A 26,461-nucleotide genomic window follows, 5' to 3' on the forward strand; every position below is an offset into this window, starting at 1 on the left:
TCAGTGCATTGCTCAAATTTGCCGTTTGTTTATGTAAAGTAACGCAATAACAGAGTGTCTGTGTCCGCATTAGGCACTCCGATTAGAGTGGAGACCCTTAGCCACAATTGGACTAGTAAAATATTAATCAAAATAGTCTAATGTGGTTTCCTGGTAATGCCTGCACTGCAAAAGAGTATTAATTCACGACACATTAAATGAACATCAAATGAACATTCAACATCTGTGTATAATTAATGGGCTGAGCAAATAAAACGTCATTTGTTTTTCCAGTGCAGGGGGCCTCCGTGGACTTCAGTATCTGTTTTGTCTTCGTGATTTGTCACACTGATTCCTGCAACAAATAAATATTTATCATGAGAGATAAAGATGTCTTTTTCTTCTATCTAGTACTGAACTCGCTCAAAAAAACATCAAACAGCTGCAGCTCATTCAGAACCAGGGCGTTCTCAGTTTCTGACCAAAACAAATTTCAGAATATTATTCCAGTTCTAAAGTTCTTACACTGGCTCTCAGTCAGTAGAGCAGGGGTCTCAAACTCCAGTCCTCGGGGGCCGCATTCCTACATGTTTTCCAAGTTTCCCTCGTTAAACACACCTGATTCAATTATCAGGCTCCTGCAGAACGTGAGGATGAAATGATCAAACTTGGAAAACATGTAGGAATACGGCCCCCGAGGACTGGAGTTGGACACCCCTGCAGTAGAGCATTGATGTCACGCATCCCACGCTGTGTGCAGTGTGCTGTGTCGACTGTAAACAAAGCTGCTTTAGCAGTATTGAAAACATGTCGCTACTTTGCATAAACGCAAAAGCCACACTTTGAGAACGGTAGACAACCAGGGTGTGACAAGTGGGACAAACAAAGTGGCAAGAACTTTACAGACTTATCAAAAGAAGAACCAATGCATTGCAAATGGATAGCAGCCAAAAATAAAAAGGACCAAGAACATGTCGAAGTGGGATTCTTCTCATAATGGCATATACCGCTTGTGAGGTGATCATTTCGTCATATTAGGTGAGTCAATAACAGTCAGTTAGATCATGTACAAACCGGATTCGGTTGAAGTTGGGAAATTGTGTAAAATGGTAATAAAAACAAAATACAACGATTTGAAAATCCTTCTCAACCCATATTCAATTGCATACACTACAAAGACAACCTATTTAACTTTCAAACTGATAAACTTAATTATTTTGTGCCAAATAATAATTAACTTAGAATTTCATGTCTGCAACACTTCCAATAGAAGTTGGGAAAGGTGGCAAAAAATACTGAGAAAAGCTCATCAAACACCTATTTGGAACATCCTACATGTGATCAGGCTAATTGGGAACAGGTAGGTACCATGATTGGGTATAAAAGGAGCATCCCCAAACATGCTAAGTCATTCACAAGCAAGGGTGTGGTGAGGTTCACCACTTTTTTTTATTCAATGTTTTACCAGGTAAGCCAATTGAGAACACTTTCTCATTTACAATGGCAACCTGAAGGTAAGGTATGTGAAGTGTCTTGCCCAAGGACACAACGACGTGTGACTGTGACAGAGCTGGGATCGAACCGCCAACTCTGCGGCTACTAAATGACCCACTCTACTGCCTGAGCCACAGCCGCCACAACTTTGTCCACAACTGCGTGAGGAAATAGTTGAACAGTTTCATTTCTCAAAGCAAAATTGCAAGGAATTAAGGGATTTCAACATCTACGGTCCATAATATCATCAAAAGGTTCAGAGAATCTGGTGAAATCACTGCACGTAAGCGCCACGGCCGGAAACCAACACTGAATGACCGTGACCTTAGATCCCTCAGACGGCACTGCCTTAAAAAACGACTTGAGTGTGTAAAGGATATCACCAAATGGGCTCAGGAAAACTTCAGAAAACCACTGTCAGTAAATACAGTTCATCACTACATCAGTAAGTGCAGGTTAAAACTCTACCATGCAAAGCAAAAGCTGTTTATGAACAACATCCAGAAACGCCGCCGGGTTCTCTGGGCCCGAGCTCATGTAAAATGGACTGATGCACAATGGAAAAGTGTTTTGTGGTCTGATGAGTTCACTATTCAAATTGTTTTTGGAAACACTGGACGTCGTGTCCTCTGGCCCAAAGAGGAAGCGGACCAACCGGACTGTTATCAACGCAAAGTTCAAAAGCCAGCATCTGTGATGGTATGGGGGTGCATTAGTTCCAATGGCATGGGTGACTTACATTTCTGTGAAGGCAACATAAATGCTGAAGAGTACATACAGATTTTGGAGCAACATATGCTGCCATCCAAGCAAGCGTTTTCATGGACGCCGCTGCTTATTTCAGCAAGATAATGCCAAGCCACATTCTGCACGTGTTACAACAGCATGTCTTCAAAGTAAAAGAGTCCAGGTTCTCCCCTGACCCGCTTGCAGTCCAGACCTGTCTCCCATTGAAAATGTGTGGCGCATTATGAAGCGTAAAATACGACAGGGAAGACCCCGGACTGTTGAACAAGTGAAACGGTTCATTAAGCAAGAATGGGGAAGAATTCCACATGAGAAGCTAAGAGAATTAGTCTCCTCTCTTCCAAAACGTTTATTGAGTGTTATTAAAAGGAAAGATGATGTAACGAAGTGGTAAACATGCCCTTTCCCAACTTCTACTGCACGTGTTGCAGCCATGAAATTCTAAGTTAAGTTATTTAAAAACTAAAATAAAGTTTATGAGTTTGAGCATTAAAGATGTTGTCTTTGTAGTGTATTCAATTGAATATAGGTTGAAAAGGATTTTCAAATCATTGTATTTTGTTTTCATTTACATTTTACACAATTTCCCAACTTCAACCGAATCCGGTTTGTAGAACAGTAACTTGAGTGTGTAGTTACTTATTAAATGATAATGAAAGATGTGTCTCCAGCACCAGGAAGGCTGGGTGGGAGTGCACCACCGCGCTCATGTACGTACAAAGAAAGGGTATCATCAGTAGATCTTGAAATTCCTTTTGCTTTAGTTACCATAGTTTTACCGTTTAAAGACAGACCTCTAAGAAGCCATACATTAAATATTTCACTAGTTATTTTTTAACAAAAGGAGCATAATTCAGTGGACTTCTGTTTTTCTTGCTTTTTTAATCCTTAACGATACTCCCAAATATAGAGTACAGCAGAACCCCGGATCTCAACGCTAATTTGTTCCGGAAGCGGCGTCGATAAGCGAAGCAACCATGAAAAACAACTTAAATACAGTACAGCAAAAGCTGGAGCACAGCCTTATGCGGTCTGTATTTTGCGCTAGATGCGTACATTTTGCATCAAAAACTGAATATTCAAGTACTGAAGCGGTTTACTCCTGGGATTCCATTGTATTTTTGGCAGAAATGTTTGATATCGAGCTGTCACGGGTCTGCTGCTCCAGCACCCTGGCTAGCGCCCAAATGTTTGATATCGAACTGTCACGGGTCTGCTGCTCCAGCACCCTGGCCAGCGCCCGTCTACTACGCACATTGTTCACAGCCACGCCCCAATGACGCACTTCCCTCACAGCTACGCCCCGCAGCAATAAAACACATCAACATAACCTCAACTCTCCAGCCACACCTTTGTCAGTTCGTATGTGATGCTACCCATAGCTCACTGACCATTCTCCGACTGACTTGCTTGCCTCCGGCCACTCCTGATTCCTGCCTGGCCTGAGCCACTGCCTGTTCCTGACCACGTCTGCCTGTTTGCCCAATCAGCTCCAAACTCTGCCAGACACATACCGTAATTTCTGACTATAAGCCGCACCTGATTATAAACTAAACGAACAAAATTAGGGGGAAATTTTGTTTTTTTCACCAATAGAGGCTTTGCAGCTGACGTCATCAGCCGCGCTCATTAGCTTGGCGGCCATCTTGCCGGTCAACATTTCAGTGCCGATCAACGACTCACACACGCTTTCTTGTTACATCTGCTGCTATTTGAGCTTAAAAATGCCGGAAACCTGCTGTGTTGTTGGATGTAGCAATAGACGAGGCGATAAACCAAATCTTAGCTTCTATAGATTTTCGGCAAACATCCAAAAACGCGATGAATGGATTGCGGCGATTCGTCGTGAACGATGGAAACCTACGATTTGCACAAGGATATGCAATGAGCACTTCATATCAGGTATGTAAACAAACTATTCACTCCTAATTTGTTTCACAAAATGTGAAATAATACAATATGGGGTGGTACAAATATGATTGTTGAAAATGCCGGGTGCATTTTTAGAAAGGCAGCAAGAGCAGCAAGGCAGGGAATGGGATGATTTCTTCAGTTCACCCATTAAGAAATTTCCAAAAAATTATGAACCTTGTGAAACAATTTTTTTTTAATGAGGCATTTTTGAACAAGAGGCTTTTTGTTACTTCATTTGGCACAAGGTAAAATCTACATTGGTAAAGTTTTCAAGCCATTGGCACAAGGTTAACATTTGTATTGGTTAGGTTTTCAAGCTAATCAGATGAGGCATCATGCAAAAATAAACAAAAAAATAAAAATGGTAGCAACTTGAACAGACAGGTACAGTATCTGAATGATTTCACTCTATTCAGTTTTTTAATATGTCAAGTTATGAAATGCCATTACGAAACAAATTGAACTGGGTATATCCCCTTCAACAACGTGCTTAATTATTTATGGTAGTCATTATAAATAATGTGATTGTTTAATTGTTTCAGGTGCAAAAAGTGAAGATCCACTATCCCCAGACTATGTGCCAAGTATATTTGAGCATACCCAGTCACCTCACAAACGAAAACTCAAATGTTCAATGAAAACCTTTGAGAGAAGACAAAATCTCAAGCAGCGCAAGAGGGCATTGGCAGCAGCACTTGTCAATATTTCCCAGTCTGTCCCTTGTGAAAATGATCAACTACCCGCTGGTGAAGATGTGGTGCACGCTAAGATTCGAAAAGGCATGGTGACTACTGCCACACAGACGGATATCACTGGGGAAGCAATGGATTCCCTCACTGCAGAGTGTAAAAATCTGCGTGCAGAACTTGATGAACTAATTCGCCCAGCTCTTTGTTGAAACCAAGTTGTTCATGTTGCTTGGCCCCTGGACTCTTCTTGAACCGCATTTTAATAAAAAAAATGTCACTATGATTAGATTATTTGTAACAGGTTGGAAAACAATAAATTATTTATTACATATATATTAATTACTAAGTGCGAAAAAAATACAAACCTGCTCTCTGGTAATGGAATGTAACTTTTCCAGCTCTGACCGGCATTTTACTGCAAGTTCATCTGGGCTGAGTTTCATATTGCCAGAATCGTGCAGCTGTAAGAGAGGTACAGGAAGCTTTTGCTACACTGCCCTTGGCACAAAGTTGTCAGCATAGTCAGGGACAATGCTCAAAATTGCTGGTCTTCCACCACATTCAGACAAAGCCTTGTAAAAGGCAGCTTTCTGCTCTTCAGTTGGTGGAGGAACATTCATCAGTTTTCTCGCAGCACTTTCCTCAGGAGTTGAAACTTCTGACTTTTGTTTCTGGGCTGGACGGGCAAAATCGATATTGCATCCTTCAGCATATTCTATGTGCGATGCTGATGGTTTCAGCCACTGACAAGGTAGTGATGTGCATGAAGTGGCCGTCTTCATACGTATTAATGTCTCCAGGGCGAACAGGGATGCTGCTGAATGTGAACATGTTTCACCCAATCCAGCCATGCAGGTACAGTGGCAGCACAGGATCTGACCATCTTTCGCTATTGCTACCCAAGGTCTGAGGGAAGGATCATTCATCCGTTGAGAGTGTTTTACCTGAAACAGATAATGACATACCTTATATTATTATCAGTCCCTAATTTGGATATAATATACAAGGCTAGACCTCTTACTGTCCATTTATGCATATTTTACCTGGCATTTGGTAAATTTTCTCATGAATCATTCATTAAATTAGCTTGAACATTTAAACCTGGTTCATTTTGAGCAAGAGACCAAAATGAATTATCAAGCATGAATTCTAAAAAGTATTTTTGTGGAAATTGTTGCATAAGCTCTATACTGAATTGATGGAAATTATGTAATGTTTTATTGTAGGAATTAATTTCTCAGATTTCAATATGATATTTTCCTTACCTTGGTCATGAGAAGAAATCGATTCTTGTTTGGAATCTGCCATATCAGCCCATCATGCACAAAACCTGCTGTAAAATACTTGTAGGCATCCAGACTCTTGTATGCCTTAAGGTCCTTTCCAGTGTACGGAGATGGTGAATCGACGAGGTAATTATAAATATCTGGAATATGAGAGATCAGGCGGGTCGGCTGTTGCAAAATGCTCAGGTGATTTTAGCATGCTTCTTGGTAAAAGGTACGGATCCGTTGTGCCAACAAGGTTCAACTTCTCTCGGTAACGTTTCTTGGATTCTTCATCCAAATGCCCAACTTCATTGGATAGCAAACCAGCCATAATTTGGATGAAATCTGTGAAAATGTAGCGCAGAAATCAAACTGAATCTGTACAAACACGTAGGAACGAGCTGACCGGTTGACCGCCAAGATGGCGGCATAACACAAAATCACGTGATAAAATCACGTGACTGCAAAGCCTGTATAAGCCGCACCATACTAAAAGCCGCATGTGCATGAGAGTTATTTACAAAGAAAGACGGTACACAGAAAGCCCTTTTAAAGTTTTAATAACATACATACTGTAATGCCCCTGCAGTGCGTCAAGGATGTTCAGACGGTTTGATCGCTGCTTTTATTATAACAAAAATAGGCAACAGAAAAATACATTCAAACAGGAGTTGCTGGTGGCCACAACCCACACCCATGCGCTTCACACACTAACTGATTGCCAAGCTAACCAGACCGGACAACCCACCCGCATGACGTCACTTCTCACTCCTGGCCCCACCCTCACACGCCCAGATACGACAACAAATAATACAGGACATTACAGTACCTTAACATTTCTTTCCAAACACTGCCTGTGACGCGGCAGTAATACCGCAGAAACACGGAAGAAACACTTCACTAATCGGGCTGGAAAAAACAAAAGACCGGTAAAAGTCACTGAGACGCGGTGGTAACAAAGCAGCAACACGGTAGCACAGCACTAACAAAGCTGGTTAAAAAAATATACCAGTAAAAGTCAGAGATTGGAAAAAATTGGAATAGTGTCAGATATACTTCGCCACACACTTTCTAAGTCGCTCTTTCGTTGTTGCTTTTATGCATTTCTTCTAGCATTTTTCATGATGAGGGTTGTTAGGGTTGACAAATTATCTTGATTGTATGTTTATGTTGGAATGTAGACTACAGTGGAGCCTCGGTTTTCGAACGTCCCGGTCCTCGAACAAATCGGTATACGAACAAAAAATTTGAGACTTTTTTGCTTCGGATGTCGGACGAAATTTCGGTTGTCAAACCTCGCGAGATGAGCCGAGAGGACCCGCATGCAGACTGACTCCGTTCGTTATTACATTCTCGTTACTCTGCGTTTTTTTCCGTGTATAATGCGCAAAATTTAACTAATTTATTGTCCTAAAATCTGGGGTGCGCATTATACATGGGTACAATTTTTTATTTTTTTATTTTATTATTTTTTTTTTAAGCAAATTATGGTACAACAAAACCAACAACAGGACTGACCGACAAAGACGTGGAACAAAAAGACAGGGTGACATTACCAAAGACAGGAACAGAAACCAAACAGACATCATGACAGTAACACATGCAATGATCCGACGGTGAGCGAGGGGCAGACAGGACTTAAATACAAAACACGTTACATTGATTGAGGTGACACAGGAAAGGAGGGGCGACGCGAACAGAAACTATGGCAACCTAGACACATAGCAAAACTGGGGACGAGACATGACAAATCTCCCTCGAAATAAAACTTGAAATTACCTTCTTGTTTGTTGTCAATCGCGCATCGCATTCAGCCATCCTGCCCAACACACTTAGTCAGTAAAATTCATAATTGACGACACATCGTTTGATGCGATGGTGCAATCCTTGATGGTGTGTTATTGTCAAATATTGTTTGTGTTTTAATCTCCATCGCGGACCGGACGTCATACGGAGGCAGTATCACTGCGCATGCGCACTATGGATCCGATGCGCAGAACGGATGCGCAAGACACGTCAGCTATATAAAGAGTGAGAAATCAGTTTTCTTCCCATTAGTTTCAATTCACAGTTTAATTAGCAGTTTCAATCAGCAAATAACAAAATGTGTATTACAGGTAATATTTTATTTCACAACACTTTGCCTTGTTCCTTTCTTCTCTGCTGTTCACTTCAAACACGCTCCATACGAACGCAAAGCTCTCGTATCAGACGCTTGCTCGATCACCTGCTCGTTTGCTGTCACAATGTACCCTACACAAATCCCAAACATTTGTTGCGGCTCCGAGTCACGACGAGGGGCAAGTTTTGGTTTCCAAGGGTGTTTTTATTCCTCTTCAACGTCTCTCCCATACAGAGCCGCCTTTTCCACATGTCCGCACGTCACTTTCCTCTCTTTTCATCTGATGGCGGTGGTGCCTTTACGGGCAGTCGGAGAAATCGGCAACAAAAAGAAAATACATCCAGCCTAGTTAAGACCATACCAAAGACTATAAAAATGGGACCCATTGCCTCCCTGCGTGTGTGACGATCATTGGGACTTGAAAAAAAAAAAAAACTTGGGTGCGTATTATACATCGGTACAGGCTTTTTTCCAGCATCAACAAAGTATTATACATGGGGGCGCATTATACACGGAAAAATACAGTACATCAACTCTAATCATGCCTCCAAAGGAAGCAAGTGGGAGCAGTAAAGCCATCCTAAAACACAAAGACGCTCTTAAAGCTATGTGACAGTGTAGCGCTGCGGCTCGCGATCGGACCAAATTAAGCTCCCTGCGCAGTGAGGTCCACTTAAAATTTGGAAAGTACATCAGGACTTTAAAAACACTTTCTAAATTTCAGCGACGGGTCTGTCACAATAATGCGACCAGCGCAGTGCAGTTGCGCGTTCGGCGGTGCGCTGCAGTTGCGCGATCGGACAAAATTAAGCTCCCTGGTGTTATATATAATTAACATATATATATGTTTGTTTCCCGACTCTGACATTGATTATTAAGGCTCAATCTCCTCCCGGGTGTAAATTTGTGATCCTACGGCTGAAAATCTTTTTGAAATGGCCGCTTTTAGGTGATAAGATGGTCTCTGAGAACTTATGATAAACCGGAGGGAATTGTTGGAAAAATGTATATATATGTTATCATGCGTTCTCTAATCAATGCCTTACCGCAATATTACTGCAATATATGCTTGCTGTTTGGCCTTGCTGTTTTTATGATGTACCACAGAAGGACAGTTCCTTTCTAACAAAGACCACTTTGTTAGACAACATGCCTCATTGCTGTCCTGCACCCCAGATGAACCTCCAAGTGACCATTAAAGTCAGGGTTTCCCAACTATCTTGATCGTAGGATTAGGTTGGAATGTATATAACCAGTAATAAATAACAGCTTGTTGCATCCTACACAATGTCGTAAAACTTCCCTTGCTATGTTTTAACTAGAGGTCAAAGGTTTTTTCTCCTGTATCCAGTCCACTCAAACTCCTCTTCCCAGATGTTCTTATCAGTATGTAAACACCTAGTGATTTTTGCTTACGAGACAAAGCCCACAGGCTTTCCTCCTCCCCTTTAGTGTCTTATGTCTCACACTGTGGGTAGGGCAAATCCAAATAAAAAGAGCGGGAGTGCCTACAGATATTCAGTGTGTAGAGATTGTATTAAGCTATCTGTACTGCACTCCTCGCGAGAAAAGACTTAATATTCTGTCTCACTTGTGGTTTGTTTGCTGTTGCTCTTCTATTCACTTATTCAGTCAGCGAAATAAACCTGACAATATCTTTGAGAAATGGCTTTCTTCTTGCCACTCTTCCATAAAGGCCAGATTTGTGCAGTGCACGACTGATTGTTGTCCTATGGACAGACTCTCCCACCTCAGCTGTAGTTATCTGCAGTTCATCCAGAGTGATCATGGGCCTCTTGGCTGCATCTCTGATCAGTCTTCTCTCCTTGTTTGAGATGAAAGTTTGGAGGGACGGCCGGGTCTTGGTAGATTTGCAGTGGTCTGATACTCCTTCCATTTCAATATAATTGCTTGCACAGTGCTCCTTGAGATGTTTAAAGCTTTTTGTATCCAAATCCGGCTTTAAACTTCTCCACAACAGTACCTCGGACCTGCCTGGTGTCTTCCTTTGTCTTCATGGTTCTCTCTGCGCTTTAAACAGAACCCTGAGACTATCAAAGAGCAGGTGTGGAGACTTGATTACACACAGGTGCATTCTATTTATCATCATCAGTCATTTAGGACAACATTGGATCATTCAAAGATCCTCACTGAACCTCTGGAGTGAGTTTGCTGCACTGAAAGTAAAGGGGCCGAATAATATTGCACGCCCCACTTTTCAGTTTTTTATTTGTTAAAAAAGTTTAAACTATCCAATAAATTTCGTTCCACTTCACGATTGTGTCCCACTTGTTGATTCTTGACAAAAAATTTAAATTTTATATCTTTATGTTTGAAGCCTGAAATGTGGTGAAATGTTGAAAGGTTCAAGTGGGCCGAATACTTTCGCAAGGCACTGTAGTTTATGGAGAAAAACAATTTAAATGGGACATTCGAGGTGCTGTCAAATCAGTCATATTTAAACTTGTGCAATGACTTCGGCATACGGTCCGGGAGGAAAACATAAGTTTTGGGGGGAATTTTAGCAGCATGGGCGATAATTAGAGGTATCAATGTTTTTTATTTGTTAACGCTAACACACACTGGGCGATTACTAGAATATGCCCGATAATTAGAATACATACGGTAAATTATAAAATGACAATAAAGGGCATTCTATTCTATTCTATTCTATTCTAAAGCGCGATCCAGGGCGCTTGCGTGTGTTGGGTCACATGTTGAGCTCTTGATTTGTGAAATAAAGAGCGGGCTACCAAACCCACGTCTTGCCTGGTACTTTGGTAATGCTACAATATAGTTATATACGTAGATCTGTGGAATAATTGGAGCCGCCAACTGACAACGAGGCTGACGTCAGCGGCGCACGTAGGTCCGGAATCGACAGCTGTTTTTTTTTGGGGGGGGGGGATATTCCGGTGGATTTAATGATTTGGAGTGACACGGATGGTTCGTTAAAATTGTTGTTTATATTACATTTATTTGATATACCTAGTCTGACGTCAGCGGTGCACGTTGTTCCGGTGTCAACAGCTGTGTGCAGAGGCGTAGCCAAGCCGGGGCGAGCCGGGGCGGCGCCCCGGTTAGGACTCCCTGCGCCCCGGTTGAAAAAAATCGAGCTTTTTCGATTCTTCATTTTCATGACGTTTTTTTTTTTTCTTTCGGTCTCGCGCGAATGAGCTCCATCTGGAGGTCCGCAAAAAGCTCCATAGATCTGTTAAAAATGCTTAGCCGCGTCCCTGGAAGCCCATTCGGGCGTAAAAAGTTAGGCTGAACGGCCCCGGAGCTCTGGCTGGAGGTCCGCAAGAAGCTCCATAATCTGTTAAAAATCCTTAGCCGCGTCCCTGGAAGCCTAATCGGGCGTAAAATGTTAGGCGGAACGGCCCTGGAGCTCCACCTGGAAGTCCTCAAAAACCTCCATAATCTGTTAAAAATGCTTAGCCGCGTCCCTGGAAGCCCAATCGGGCGTAAAAAGTTAGGCGGAACGGCCCTGGAGCTCAGGCTGGAGGTCCGCAAAAAGCTCCATAATCTGTTAAAAATGCTTAGCCGGGGCCTTGGAAGCCTCGGCCGGTGTAAAAAGTTAGGCGGAACGGCCCTGGAGCTCCACCTGGAGGTCCGAAAAAAGCTCCATAACCTGTTAAAAATGCTTAGGCGCGGCCCTGGAAGCCTAATCGGGCGTAAAATGTTAGGCGGAACGGCCCTGGAGCTCCACCTGGAAGTCCTCAAAAAACTCCATAATCTGTTTAAAATGCTTAGCCGCGTCCCTGGAAGCCCAATCGGGCGTAAAAAGTTAGGCAGAACGGCCCTGGAGCGCCGGCTGGAGGTCTGCAAAAAGCTCCATAATCGGTTAAAAATGCTTAGCCGCGTCCCTGGAAGCCCAATCGGGCGTAAAATGTTAGGCGGAGCGGCCCTGGAGCTCCACCTGGAGGTCCGCAAAAAGCTCCATAATCGGTTAAAAACGCTTAGCCGCGGCCCTGGAAGCCCAATCGGGCGTAAAAAGTTAGGCGGAACGGCCCTGGAGCTCCACCTGGAAGTCCTCAAAAAGCTCCATAATCTGTTTAAAACGCCTAGCCGCGGCCCTGGAAGCCTAATCGGGCGTAAAAAGTTAGGCGGAACGGCCCTGGAGCTCCACCTGGAGGTCCTTAGAAAGCTCCATAATCTGTTTAAAATGCTTAGCCGCGGCCCTGGAAGCCTAATCGGGCGTAAAAAGTTAGGCGGAACGGCCCTGGAGCTCCACCTGGAAGTCCTCAAAAAGCTCCATAATCGGTTAAAAATGCTTAGCCGCGTCCCTGGAAGCCCAATCGGGCGTAAAAAGCTAGGCGGAACGGCCCTGGAGCTCCAGCTGGAGGTCCGCAAAAAGCTCCATAATCTGTTAAAAATGCTTAGCCGCGTCCCTGGAAGCCCAATCGGGCGTAAAAAGTTAGGCGGAACGGCCCTGGAGCTCCACCTGGAGGTCCGCAAAAAGCTCCATAATCGGTTAAAAATGCTTAGCCGCGGCCCTGGAAGCCTAATCGGGCGTAAAAAGTTAGGCGGAACGGCCCTGGAGCTCCACCTGGAAGTCCTCAAAAAGCTCCATAATCGGTTAAAAATGCTTAGCCGTGTCCCTGGAAGCCCAATCGGTCGTAAAAAGTTAGGCGGAACGGCCCTGGAGCTCCAGCTGGAGGTCCGCAAAAAATGCGGGCCGTCGAAAATGCTTAGCCGAGGCTCTGGAAACCTCGCTGGGCATCGCTCGCGGCAGCCGGGGTAGCTCTGAGGTACCAGGGGTACGCACTTAGGTACCAGGGATAAGCGCTGAGGTACCAGGGGAGAGCTCTTAGGTACCAGGGGTAAACTCTGAGGTACCAGGGGTAAACTCTGAGGTACCAGGGGAACGCGTTTAGGTACCAGGGGTAGGTGCAGTACCAGCTTTGGTCTGTTGGTGCGCCAGAGTACGATGAGTTGGTCCCCCTAGTTACTGTACTCATCTACTTTACCCCCTAATCGCAAAATATAATCGGCACGTATATGCAGAAGACTTTTTTTTCTTTTTGAAAATTTTTCTAAGTGCCAGCGGATGCTGGCACACGAACTGTCCGAGCTACGACGGTTCCCTGGTCGGACAGCGACGGTGAAAAAGCGGTCCTGGAAGTCCGATCAAATTTTGCGAATATCTTCTAATTGTCACCGAGGGCTGACACGCAAGCTGTCCGAGTGGCGACGGTTCCCCTGTCAGATCCGAATGGCGAAAAATCGCCCTCTCCACCACGGAGGTCTGTGAGAATTTCAGGATATTTTCTAAGTGTCACCGAGGGCTGACACACAAGCTTTCCGAGTGGCGACGGTTCCCCGGTCGGCCCCGAATCGCGATAATTCGGCCTCTCCACCACGGAGGTCGGTGAGAATTTCGGAACATTTTCTAAGTGTCACCGTGGGCTGACTTGCAAGCTGTCCGAGTGGCGACGGTTCCCCTGTCAGATCCGAATGGCGAAAAATCTGCCTCTCCACCACGGAGGTCGGTGAGAATTTCAGAATATTTTGTAAGTGTCACCGAGGGCTGACACACAAGCTGTCCAAGTGGCGACGGTTCCCCGGTCGGCCCCGAATCGCAATAATTCGGCCTCTCCACCATGGAGGTCGGTGAGAATTTCGGAACATTTTCTAAGTGTCACCGTGGGCTGACACGCAAGCTGTCCGAGTGGCGACGGTTCCCCTGTCGGATCGGAATGGCGAAAATTCGGCCTCTCCACCACGGAGGTCGGTGAGAATTTCAGAATAATTTCTAAGTGTCACCAAGGGCTGACACACAAGCTGTCCAAGTGGCGACGGTTCCCCGGTCGGCCCCGAATCGCGATAATTCGGCCTCTCCACCACGGAGGTCGGTGAGAATTTCGGAACATTTTCTAAGTCTCACCGTGGGCTGACACGCAAGCTGTCCGAGTGGCGACGGTTCCCCTGTCGGATCCGAATGGCGAAAACTCGCCCTCTCCACCACGGAGGTCGGTGAGAATTTCAGAATATTTTCTAAGTGTCACCGAGGGCTGACACACAAGCTCTCTGAGTGGCGACGGTTCCCCGTTCGGCCCCGAATCGCGATAATTCGCCCTCTCCACCACGGAGGTCGGTGAGAATTTCGGAACATTTTCTAAGTCTCACCGTGGGCTGACACGCAAGCTGTCCGAGTGGTGACGGTTCCCCTGTCGGATCCGAATGGCGAAAATTCGGTCTCTCCACCACGGAGGTCGGTGAGAATTTCAGAAGATTTTCTAAGTGTCACCGAGGGCTGACACACAAGCTGTCCGAGTGGCGACGGTTCCCCGGTCGGCCCCGAATCGCGATAATTCGGCCTCTCCACCATGGAGGTCGGTGAGAATTTCGCAACATTTTCTAAGTCTCACCGTGGGCTGACACGCAAGCTGTACGAGTGGCGACGGTTCCCCTGTCGGATCCAAATGGCAAAAATTCGGCCTCTCCACCACGGAGGTCGGTGAGAATTTCAGAATATTTTCTAAGTGTCACCGAGGGCTGACACACAAGCTGTCCGAGTAGCGACGGTTCTCCGGTCGGCCCCGAATCGCGATAATTCGGCCTCTCCACCACGGAGGTCGGTGAGAATTTCGGAACATTTTCTAAGTGTCACCGTGGGCTGACATGCAAGCTGTCCGAGTGGCGACGGTCCCCGGTCGGATCCGAATGGCAAAAATTCGGCCTCTCCACCACGGAGGTCGGTGAGAATTTCGGAACATTTTCTTAGTGCAAGCGTGTGCTGCCACACAAGCTGTCCGAATTGCGACGGTTCCCCTGTCTGATCCGAATCGCGAAAATTCGGCCTCTCTCCCTGGAGCTCACGCCAACTCTGGCGAATATTTTATAAGTGCCAACGGCTCTTGCGCCGCTCACTGTCCGCTCCGCGCTGGTTCCTGCGGTCGGCCACAAATGGCGAAAAATCAGCCTCTCCTCCTGGAGCTCGCGCCGACTCTGGCGAAAGATTTCTAAGTGCCAACGGCTCTTGCGCAGCAAAGTGTCCGCTGCGCGCTGGTTCCCGCGGTCGGCCACAAAGAGCGAAAAATCAGCCTCTCCTCCTATCTGGATTCCAAGATGGCTGCGCGTGCATACGCAGCGACCTCTCTCTGTATGGATTACATTCGCTTGCTGCGATCTACAAACCGGACAGTGCGGGACTGCTGTGTGCTCGTGTTCACGGAGACTTGGTTGACTGTCAACATTCCGGACTCTGCTGTACATCTGGAGCGGCTAGCGTGCTATCGGGCGGACCGGGCCATTGTACAAGGGGGGAAATCTCGTGGAGGTGGAATATGCGTCTACATCCGTGACGAATGGTGCCGGGACTCTGTAGTGGTATGCAAGCACTGCTCGCCACTGGTGGAGTTCGTGATCATTAAATGCCGTCCTTTTTACCTGCCAAGGGAATTTACTGCGATTCTGCTCTTCGCGGTTTACATCCCGCCTTCCAACATCGAAGGCGACAGGATCGCGGCTCTTAGTGAACTGTACCAGGCTGTCAGTGAACAAGAGACAGCGCACCCTGACGGTTTCACCATCTTCGCTGGGGATTTTAATCATGCTAACCTGAAGTCAGTTTTTCCGAGGCTTCACCAGCATGTTAATTTTCCTACGCGTGGCGACAGCTTCCTGGACCTAGTCTACTCTTCGCATAAAGGAGCTTTCAAAGCCGCCCCCTCCCCCATCTTGGACTTTCTGAACATATCACTGTTATGCTTTTGCCCGCATACAGACAAATGGTGAGAGCGTCCAGGCCAGTTCGCAAGCAGGTACGGGTGTGGCCTGAGGGTGCCTCTGATGCACTGCGTGACTGTTTTGGCTCTACTGACTGGGACATGTTTAGGAGGGCTGCCACTTGCGACGATCGGACAGACATTGAGGAGTATACTGACTCTGTTTCCTTCTACATCAGGAAGTGCATTGATGATGTGACTCACTCAAAATCCATCGTCACTCGGGCTAATCGGAAGCCATGGCTGACGGGGGCTGTCTTCAGGCTGCTGAGGGCCAGGGACAAAGCCTTTAGAGCGGGGGATGAGGCTGGCTTGAGGACTGCGAGGGCTGACCTGTCCCGGGGCATTTAAGATGTGACTTCAAGGTTCTTCTACTAACCTATAAATCGCTGCATGGCTTAGCGCCTTCATATCTCGTCGACCTAGTTGTTCCTTATGTTCCGTCTCGTAACCTTCGTTCGCAAAACGCTACCCTTTTAGCGACACCGAGGGCCAAGAAAATGTCTGCAGGCTCTAGAGCATTTTCTATTCGGGCTCCAGAGCTTTGGAATGCCCTACCAATGGATATTAGGACTGCTACCTCAGTAGAAACATTTAAGACACGTTTAAAGACACATTTCTATGACATGGCCTTTAACTAACCTGTAGTGGCCGATTCGGCTGGAGTTTGTTTTCTCTCCCTCTCCACCCCCTCCCTCCCCCCTCCCCGGCCGGGGAGGTGGTTAGGTGGCACCCATGCTGACAGCGGCTATCTGGATTCTCGTGGGCCAATTCAGGATGGGGGAACTGCAGCTCAACCTCCTTGAAGACACTGCCAGGACAATTGAGGGCTCCTTCGGCAGCCCTCTGCTATGACATGGACATCCACTTTTTATTTAATTGATTTTCATGTTGTATCATTTGTGCCCTCTCTGCATCCATTTCAACCTGGTGATCCTGAAAGGGGGATCCTTCCATCTGTGGTCCCTTCTCAAGGTTTCTCATTTTCCCCTGGTAGGGGTTTTTAAGTTTTTCCTTGCCCTTTTGGGAGCTTAAGATCAGGGGATGCTTTGAGAATAATTGTCAATTTCTGTCTATGTGAAGCCCTTTGAGACTGCTTGTGATTTAGGGCTATACAAATAAACTTGACTTGACTTGACTTGATAATATAGTAAATAACATGGCAAAAAACAACGAGGTAACACCGTGAGGTATATAAAAACGAATCGTCAAAGCATGCAAGAACATTAAACCCCTTGTTGCGCTGCCCCCCTTGCATGCACAAGTGCGTGCAGATATGAAATCCAGTCCACTGAGCCGTCAGTGGGGAATAGCACTAGTAGTAGACGGCACTGTCCCGGACCGGCTGTCCGTACAATGTCCTCCTGTTGCTTATGGCCGTTGAATCCCGTGCAAGGCCCCGGTCAGCAGCCAGGCGACCTATGACAAGCTAAAGCTACTGTCTGTATCAAGTGACGTTAACAGTGCAAACATGTGAAGTCATAATGGCAAAGGCCGCAGCCCAGGCCGGACGTCCTTCCGGCCCCGTCGGCCACCGCTGGCGGGGCAACACAACCCAATAGCTCCTGTGTTACCGGCCCCCTCAAATAATTATTTTGCGGTGATGGGGCAACGAGGAAAAAGCTGTGTCAATCGTCTCATCGAAATCTCATCAGAACGCCCGAGGGCTCCCGACACCTACCCCTCTTTTCCAGAGGCCCATGCGGTCCCTGAAACAAACAAACAAACAAACAAACAAACAAACAAACAAACACACACTCCAGGACTCATTCCCCTCATTTCTCGTCGTGCCGACAGCGTTGCTAGATCCCCCCCAGTCACAATGTAAATTCTACCTGTTCCTGGTAGCCTTTCCTGCCGCAGGTGTCACTGTCTCAATCACACTGTCATCTTTCTGAAGTCCCGTCAGTCATGTCACTTCAACCGCTCTTTCTTCCATCCAAATACTATTTTTCACCCCCAAATTCCTTCTTCAGTCTAAAGATGTGTAGCATTCTCAAACCGGTACCCCTCACAATACTGTAGTTTCCTAGATCTGTACCTTTATGTATCCGTGCCTTATGTTTGAGCCACCTCACTGTTCAAACCAGTCATCATTCTGAAACAACGCTCACGTAATCTTTCCAAAACGGTACAGCCACTCAAATCCTTTCCTTATTCGTTATGCAAACTACTCGTCCTAAAATGTATAATTAAACATTTGCCCTGTAATAGCAGCTTTAATCCAGTCACGCGTTCAGAAATTTCCCCATTCCTTGTCTCTGGCCCCGTCTTCCTCCGACATTCAATGACCTCCCAAACTTTCGTTGTGTATTGTGGCACTGTCCATTCCCAAATCACTGTATGATTTGTCCTTCGCACTTTGTCATTGAAAAACCTTAAACCTTATTGTCACTAAATTGTTACCACGCTTCGCATCCATTCCAGGTTGTTGTCTCCCGTTAACTCCCTTTCTTTCAAGATGCTTCTTCTGCTCCTTCCATCACTGCTAGTTTAATTCTGGCGTGTCCTGTTTAAGCTTAAAAACAAGTGAATTTGGAAAAGAACTTTGTATATCACAATTACAAATTGAAACCTACTCACCACCTTTCTGTTTTACCACTCCCCCCTTTTGACACATTCACCCAATGTGTCATTACGTATCAAAAGGAACCTGCAAAGCGTCCCCTCTCATCACCACACTCATTGTAGCCAGGCCCGCGGAACCTCTAGCTCCAATCTGGGCCCCGGGACCGTCACCCCAAGTCTCTGAAACTTGACTGTCCACCACACACTCGGCAACACAAACAAAAATCAGCGCACTCCTGTCAGTGAGCTTATAGCCCTGCTGACAGCGGACATTTATACACACAAAAACAGACATCAAGTATCAAAACAAAAACAGTCATAAAATGAATCCTGGCGCTCGGGGATCCTGTCCTGAAAACCATGTAATCAACAAGTTCATTATAAAAACCAAAAGGGCAAGGGTTAACATATTCTTGTAAATTCAACACAAACGTTCCACAAACGCAATCGACAACCTGCAAGAACAAAAACAAGTTACGCAAGCAACGCGCAATCCGCTCCTTGGCTGGTGGCCGTTGCTGCTGCGGCAAAAAAAATCAAGTCACAGAGAAAAACAAAGCAGAGCTCGCTCATGTCGCAAGCAAGCTCAAGCGTCAAACATTTGGTCACTGTCCACCTAGTCCGTCACCCCGTCGGGTGAGCTCAAAGTCGTCACACGTCAAATCGTCCAAAGTTTTGATGTTCAATACTAGTTCTGTCTTGTCTGACCATATCACTGAAACGGTCCTTCTCCATCGAACCGTTTTGTTGTTGATGGTGCCCCTGATTGATCATTGAACCATGGTTCCGATCAGAACTCATCACTTACCAGTTCCAGTCCCTCCGATCTGTACCATCCCTTCAGGTGAGAGGAATTTTATCCTCAATGGCAAACACATCACCCCAACTTCAGACCTCTCTGGCCAATCATACTGCGCACACACAGCCGTAGATGATCACATGCGCACTCACCCATCCACACACTCACAGACACACTCATGCGTCTCTATCACTCAGCTCTCCCCCCAAACCAAGCAAAGTTAGTATGTTAGTGTGCAGGCAAATATTGACTCCTAATAGTGACTCTTCACATTCGGACATACTCGTCAGCATGACCTATTGTAAAATCTCCAATTCAATTTTCCATAAACACGCCCATCAGATTCATCGCAAATTGTCATATATGTCTATCTGAGGGACTAACTGTGGGACCCGCGTTTTGAGGGAGCCTCCATACCCTCATATTGCTCCTACAAACTCGATCTCTATTACTTATCCTAATTAAATTCAATAAAGATGGGTCAGACTATTCTCTCTGGCTTTTTACGTCATCATTTGGCTCTCCCCCTTTTTTCCCGTTGTCTTGCTCAAAACTGTTTCTCAGTCTGCTTCTCTTTATTGCCCCTTTTGGCGAGTCTCACTCCCCCCTTTTTCTTTTCTTCTTCTTCCTAAAACTCCTGCCTGTCACACCATCCAACACCTCTCCCTACTTCCTTAAGTGGTCGCCTATCACCACTCCTTTCATCCACTCACTCGCGCGGTCTGCCCCCCTTCTGCAAAGCTGCAGCTCCACACAGGGAGCGCCGAGCCTTCTCCCTCGAATGAGCAGTTTTTAATGTAATTTACGTCATTGCTGTCCAGATCTTCTATCGTCAATCTCCCTTGCTGCCAATTCCTGTTAAAATGCCAAAATACTCCCGTTCCTACTTGCTCTAATCCGATCTTTGACAATGGAGTTTGCCCTTATCAAACCTTTGAATATCTATGTCCTCCTATTATCTTCGCCTCCACCTCTTAGTAGTTCTTTTAACAGAATCTCCTATTGGTAACCCTACAGCGGACTGTTTAGCATATAATCCCTTACTCCGCTCTCCTGCTTCCACATTGCCGTGTGGGTGCAGTTGAATTTGAGCCCTATCTCAGTCATTATCTTGTTACCTGTGGCCTTGTGCGACTCCTATGCATGAATGTGTGAAAGTCAAAAATTGAACGTAACCAACTTTCCGACCACCCAGCCTCCACCATGGTGCAACAAACTTCTATCGTATTGAGCAGGTACATTGAGCGTCCTAGCTTCTTCTTGACTGAATCCACTTTAGTCCAGATGTTCTAAAATTTATCTAACTCGATTTCTACTTCTTATGTCTGGTGAGCCAAAACATCAGATCTCGCTCTTGTTTCTCACCGTTTTAGGCTATTTGTTTTATTCAAATCTGTTCAATCTCTGACTATGATGCTTCTCTCTGTAGCTCTACGCATTATTCAATTTTTTATCAAATCTCCTCAGTTCTGTCAAACCCAGTGCACAATGAAGCTCCTGTCCACTTTAACCCAAGCCCCACGAAGTTTTAGCACCGCCACAGCACGGAGTGCGATTTGGCCGTCGGACATTTCAAGTCCATATCTTTTGCCGCACCTCGCCCTCTCAAGATGGTGTTCTTTTGTTGTTGCTTCAGAGGCAACCCATCCATCACTCTCAAATGAGTCCATCGTTCAAATGTCCATTTTTTTTTCAACATTGTGAGTTCCTCCCTTTCTCACTGTCTTTTCTCGTCCCCGAGGATGTCGTCTTTCCTCCGGAGTGTACTTGCCCCCTCCAAGCACAACAGTCTTTCTTTGTCCTTGCCAAAGGTCAAAGGTGCCTCAAAGCCAGGCACCGTTTTGTAGTCGTCCACGGCTGCAGGCGGAGTCTCGGGATCGAGTTTTTAGGGATCCTGGCACTGAGAGTGACAGACTGGGACATCAAACTTGTAAGACAATCTCCAAATGTAGCTGCTGCCATCCATTCACTAGTAACGTTTGTTTACCAAAAGTCAAATTCTCCTAGTAACAGCAATGTCGTCTTTATATTGTAAGTCCTGCAACTCATCCTATTGTCGAGCTAGGTTTTGTCTATAGTTCCAATTTAATGGGACAGTACATTGTGTCTTCAGTATCATTATTCAAAATTAACTCAGAAGTCTGCGTCCCACAACTAGCCCTGATCTATGTCTTGATCTCTCACGCGTTATTACCTGTGTCATGCTTGCTCAAAAATGCGACTTAGAACATGGTGCTGTGAATTTCCAATCTCCCCGATCAAAGTGGATCCCGCTTCTCAGCTCTCCTTTCTCATGCTCCTGTTAGCCTGCAATTGTTCAAATCAAAAAATGTTATTGTCTTTTAATTGTCTTTCTGTTGAACCTATAAATCTCTCGTGTTGCTAACCTATCTACTCCAGGAAATGTTTTAAAGGGTCTTAAAGAAAGGACCAACAGATTACTCCCAATATCTCCTCATTATTTACGAGTTAGCCCCCTTTTCTTCTCTCACTCCCTCTTTCTATCTGTCTCTGGCCGCATTTGTGGCATCCTGACGTAAATTAGTGAAGAATTTGGGGGCAGCGCTCCACGAAGCTTTTCCTCAGACGACCTGGGAGTTCTGTCCGTGTCTCTTTGTCCTCTGGGAGGAGACGTGCGCGTCCACCGTCTCATATTTGTTTGGTCAATCTTGTTCAAGTTAACGTAATCACTCACTTTCTCATTAGTTGTCAGATGGACTAGGGGCGCTGGCCGCCCTCAACAGGCTCCCTCTTAATTTACGGGCGAACCCCCCCCTTTTCTTCACTTTCTCCCTCCACCTATCGGTCTTGGGCCGAATGTGTGGCGTCCTGACATAAATCACTGCTGCCACGGCCCAACTCTTTTCTTAAGACACACAGGTACATTTACATTAGTATTTCAATGAGTATTGCAAGCATGTCTCTCTCTTGCCTATTTGCGAACTGTTAAACATTAGTGCCAGTGATGTTTCAGTTTCAGTCATGCACGTTCGCTGTTAATCATGCACCCTTTGCTCATCAACATTTGATCTGCCCTCGTCATGTCGCAGTTCTCATCGACATTGACCTCTACCGGGGGGGGGACCCAGCCCCGCCTTTGCGGGCTCCTCGGCACAGCGCCCCCGGACAAGGGGGGGGTCAGCGTATCAATGTTGACGCCACGGTCTGGCCAGGCCCGCGCGTGTCGCTGGCCCCCACCTTTGCCGATATAGCACCATTCCGCGCCTTGGAGCACCCAGGGCCCCCTCCTTTTTTGAACATTCTCTGATGCATGCCGTCTTCCTTCCCCCATGCGCGTGCACATAAACGCACACACACCGAGCGCGCATACAACCGCACATGCACACACCCATCCGCGCGCACGCACGCCCGCTCAATACACACAGCGCGCACGCAGAGCTCACACACTCACACGCATCTGCACGCACGCGCACCCCATACACTAAGCGCGCACACAGCTCAGACGAACGACGACAACTGACAGAAACTTTACAGACATTACGCACGAACATAGAACACAGACAAAGGGATTCGAATCCATCTCTCATGTAGCTTCTCACTAACCGCTTCCATGCGGTTTGGTCATTCTGTGTCTTCTTACCGTGCGCAGGTGCACTTACAAACATGCCCTTTGCACTTCTTGTCTTTGTTTCCCCTAAGAGCGCTTTGCATTTCCCCTTATACTGCAGATTTTTAACTTCAGTGTGCACACCAATTACTTTGCTTACATGGTATACCAAAATTAAACCTCCTGAGGCCTCTTTTTCCACGTTTTCTAATTTCTATCGGCTCCGCACTCCTCCGCTCTGCCAATTGCGGTCTGCTGCAAGCCGTAAATCTTATCAGACTTTGACAGGAGTGTGTGCTATTACAGTGCGCCTCGCCAATCGGAATCGAACCGTGACGACTTGGATACGACCGCAGCGCACCAGTTCGCCCCGGTAAGTTTCTCGAAGAGTATCTCTCTAAGAGGCTAACGCACCAGCAGTCAGCCGGGGGAACCTCGCAACCCGCACACACTCCTAATCTGATCAGTGCTCAAATAACGTGGTCTGCGTGCATCATTCTCTTCGGCACCCTGGTCCCAGACCCAGCCGGTAATTTTCCCACATTCGTTCACACAGTTACGGATGCCAAGGCTGCGCACTCCTCCGCTCTGCCAATCGCGGTCTGCAGCAAGCCTCCCTTTTTCGTGCGACCCTTATAGAGACAAACATAGAGACATCTCAACGACCACATTGGGTGTGATCTCAACGTCCCAGCACGACCCCGGGAATTGTGCCTCTGGTGGCCTGGTGGTGCACGTCTCTTGTCGCACACAGTGTTCAATCGTACCTGTGTTTTCGCCTCAATCACACAGCTAAAATTTCCATCCTCCATCGGATCTGTCGCCAGAATAAAGTCCACGTTTTATGGGACTTTCTATTATTCTCTCGTGACAGCCGATCAGCGATGTCCCAGACATCCTGTCCTGTTACACGTGCTCTCTCGGTGCATTTTCTTTCTCATTCATCATTCACACCAGACATGTCACACTGTTGTGCACATTCCCCATTAAGTTTTATGCTATTTTTTCCATTTTTATTTGCCTTTTTTCTTTTTTCTATTTTTATTGAACATTTTCATTTTTCTATTGGGGCTACTCCCCCCTTTCAAAATCCACATCTCGTCGACATCCAGCTAGGGGAGACAAATCCCCCCCTTTTTGCCAGCCACTGGCACACCAGGCCCGTTAACTGTCCCGCTTAGGAGCCACTCCATCCCCCCCCACACCAGGCACGAGCACTTTGCGGTACTGTGAGTGAAGCTTCTCACCTCAAACTCAGCCTGCCGGCCGGACGCTCGATGCTCGCACCCAGGCGGGCGAGGGCTCCCCGAAGGACAAGAGAACTGTTCGTGACGCCAAAATTGTGGTGAATTCTCTTCGATGGTAAGCTGGTCTTCCAAACAAGATGGTGAAAAAGTGGCTGGCTTGGGGAAGGAAACCTTCAGTCACACATGGCTGATTGGGGAAAGATTTTATTCAACCGATGTCAAAGAGAAGTGTCTCGCGCCCTAGCCAAGATGTCGAGTCCCTTTGTCTACTCTCGCCCTAAACCTTATACTCTTGCGCTTCCCTCCACGCGGGAGCGCGCACATGGGGCTGTTGGCTGACCTATGACCGCGCTGCCTGCCTCCCTACCTCTGCATGGTGGTATCTTAGCAATTGTTAATGGAAGCCAGATGTGTCTGGTGCCAATGAGTCTACCTTCCTGAACCAAGCCCCAAACAATCCCACACGAACCTGACCCGAACATGACCCGGTCACACTTACGCTTACTAGTGAGATAAACATTGCATGATACCAGAATAAAAATTCACCACAGTACACAGAAAGCCTTTTTAAAGTTTTAATAACATACCTTGACATTTCTTTCCAAACACTGTCTGTGACGCGGCAGTAATACCGCAACAACACGGCAGTAACACAGCACTAATAGGGCTGGATTAAAAAAAAACATACCAGTAAAAGTCACTGAAATGCGGCGGTAACACAGCAGCAACACGGTAGCACAGCACTAACAGGGCTGGTTAAAAAAACATACTAGTAAAAGTAAAATAAAGAGCTTCATCGTCTTCATCTTCCTCCTGTGCACTGAAACCATCGAAGGCTTCCTCCTCAGTGTCAAAGTCAAAGTCAGCTTTATTGTCAACCCCTTCATATGTCAAGACACACAAAGAAACCGAAATTCCGTTTCCTCTATCCCACGGTGACGAGACATACCGTTTTTTTCCGTGTATAGTGCGCAAAATTTTACTAATTTATTGTCCTAAAATCCGGGGTGCGCATTATACATGGGTACAAAAAAAAAAAAAAAAAAAAGTTTTTTTTTTTTTAATTTTTTTTTTTTTTTTTTTTAAGTCCCAATGATCGTCACACACGCAGGGAGGCAATGGGTCCCATTTTTACAGTCTTTGGTATGGTCTTAACTAGGCTGGATGTAATTTTTTTTGTTGGCGTTGATTTCTCCGACTGCCCGTAAACGCACCACCGCGCTTCGTGCGCGCACGGGACAGCAAACGAGCAGGTGATCGAGCAAGCGTCTGATACGAGAGCATTGCGGTCGCATGGAGCGTGTTTGAAGTGAACAGCAGAGAAGAAAGGCAAAGTGTTGTGAAATAAAATGCACAGAACGGATGCGCAAGACACGTCAGCTATATAAAGAGCGAGAGTTGTTTTCTTCCTATTAGTTTCAATTCACAGTTTAATTAGCAGTTTCAATCAGCAAATAACAAAATGCGTATTACAGGTAATATTTTATTTCACGACACTTTGCCTTGTTCCTTTGGTCTCTGCTGTTCATCCTAAAACACAAAGGCGCTCTTTAAGCAATGCGACAGTGAGCGCCCGGCGCGCTGCGGTTGCGCGACCGCACCAAATTAAGCTCCCTGCGCAGTGCGCACTGAGGTCCACTTAAATTTTAGAAAGTACATCAGGACTTTAAAAATATCTTCTAAATTTCAGCGACGGCTCTGTCACAATAATCGGCCAGCCCGGTGCAGTTGGGCGGTCGGCGGCGCGCTACGGTTGAGCGTTCTCTCGCACGCTCTCTCTCTCGCTCTCTCTCGCTCTCGCACACACGCAAACCGGATATCATACGGAGGCCTCCATTACAGATGCGCAGAACGGATGAGCAAGACACGTCAGCTATATAAAGAGCGAGAGTTCAGTTCTCTACCTAAATCCGTATTACAGGTAATATTTTATTTCACAACACTTTGCCTTGTTCCTTTCTTCTCTACTGTTCACTTCAAACACGCTCCATGCGCACGGAGCGCGGTGGTGCGTTTACGGGCAGTCGGAGAAATCAACGCCAACAAAAAAAATTACATCCAGCCTAGTTAAGACTATACCAAAGACTATAAAAATGGGACCCATTGCCTCCCTGCGTGTGTGACGATCATTGGGACTTAAAAAAAAAAAAAAAAAAAAAAAAAATTAAATTTTTTTAAAAAAAAAATTCATAAAAATTCGGTGCGTATTATACATGGGTACAAGCTTTTTTCCAGCATCAGCATGCCATTTTTAGGGGTGCGTACTATACATGGGGGCGCACTATACACGGAAAAAAACGGTAGTACACGATAGACATACAAGTAGACGACACAAA

General features: G+C 46.1%; 1 protein-coding gene and 1 long non-coding RNA gene across 4 annotated transcripts in view; one reads left to right on the forward strand and one right to left on the reverse strand.

Moving 5' to 3' along the window:
* Positions 1-26,461, forward strand: part of ndufc1 (NADH:ubiquinone oxidoreductase subunit C1) — a 108,699-nt gene that overhangs the window by 22,642 nt on the left and 59,596 nt on the right. Inside the window, exon 4 of one of the 3 annotated variants that reach the window (XM_061273506.1) lies at positions 279-368. The exons of 1 other annotated variant lie outside the window; for it this stretch is intronic. The gene's annotated coding sequence lies outside the window, so the exon portion shown is untranslated. Of the gene's footprint in view, positions 1-273; positions 369-26,461 lie in introns of those variants that run through there. One more of the 3 variants, XM_061273495.1, reaches the window with a different exon arrangement.
* Positions 4,362-7,426, reverse strand: LOC133150903 (uncharacterized). Its single transcript, XR_009713830.1, has 3 exons — positions 6,665-7,426; positions 6,089-6,436; positions 4,362-5,767 (listed from the first exon to the last, which is right to left on the reverse strand). It is a non-coding gene; the product is annotated as an uncharacterized LOC133150903 (long non-coding RNA).

This window comes from Syngnathus typhle, linkage group LG1, assembly GCF_033458585.1.
Source record: "Syngnathus typhle isolate RoL2023-S1 ecotype Sweden linkage group LG1, RoL_Styp_1.0, whole genome shotgun sequence".
Lineage (NCBI taxonomy): Eukaryota > Metazoa > Chordata > Actinopteri > Syngnathiformes > Syngnathidae > Syngnathus > Syngnathus typhle.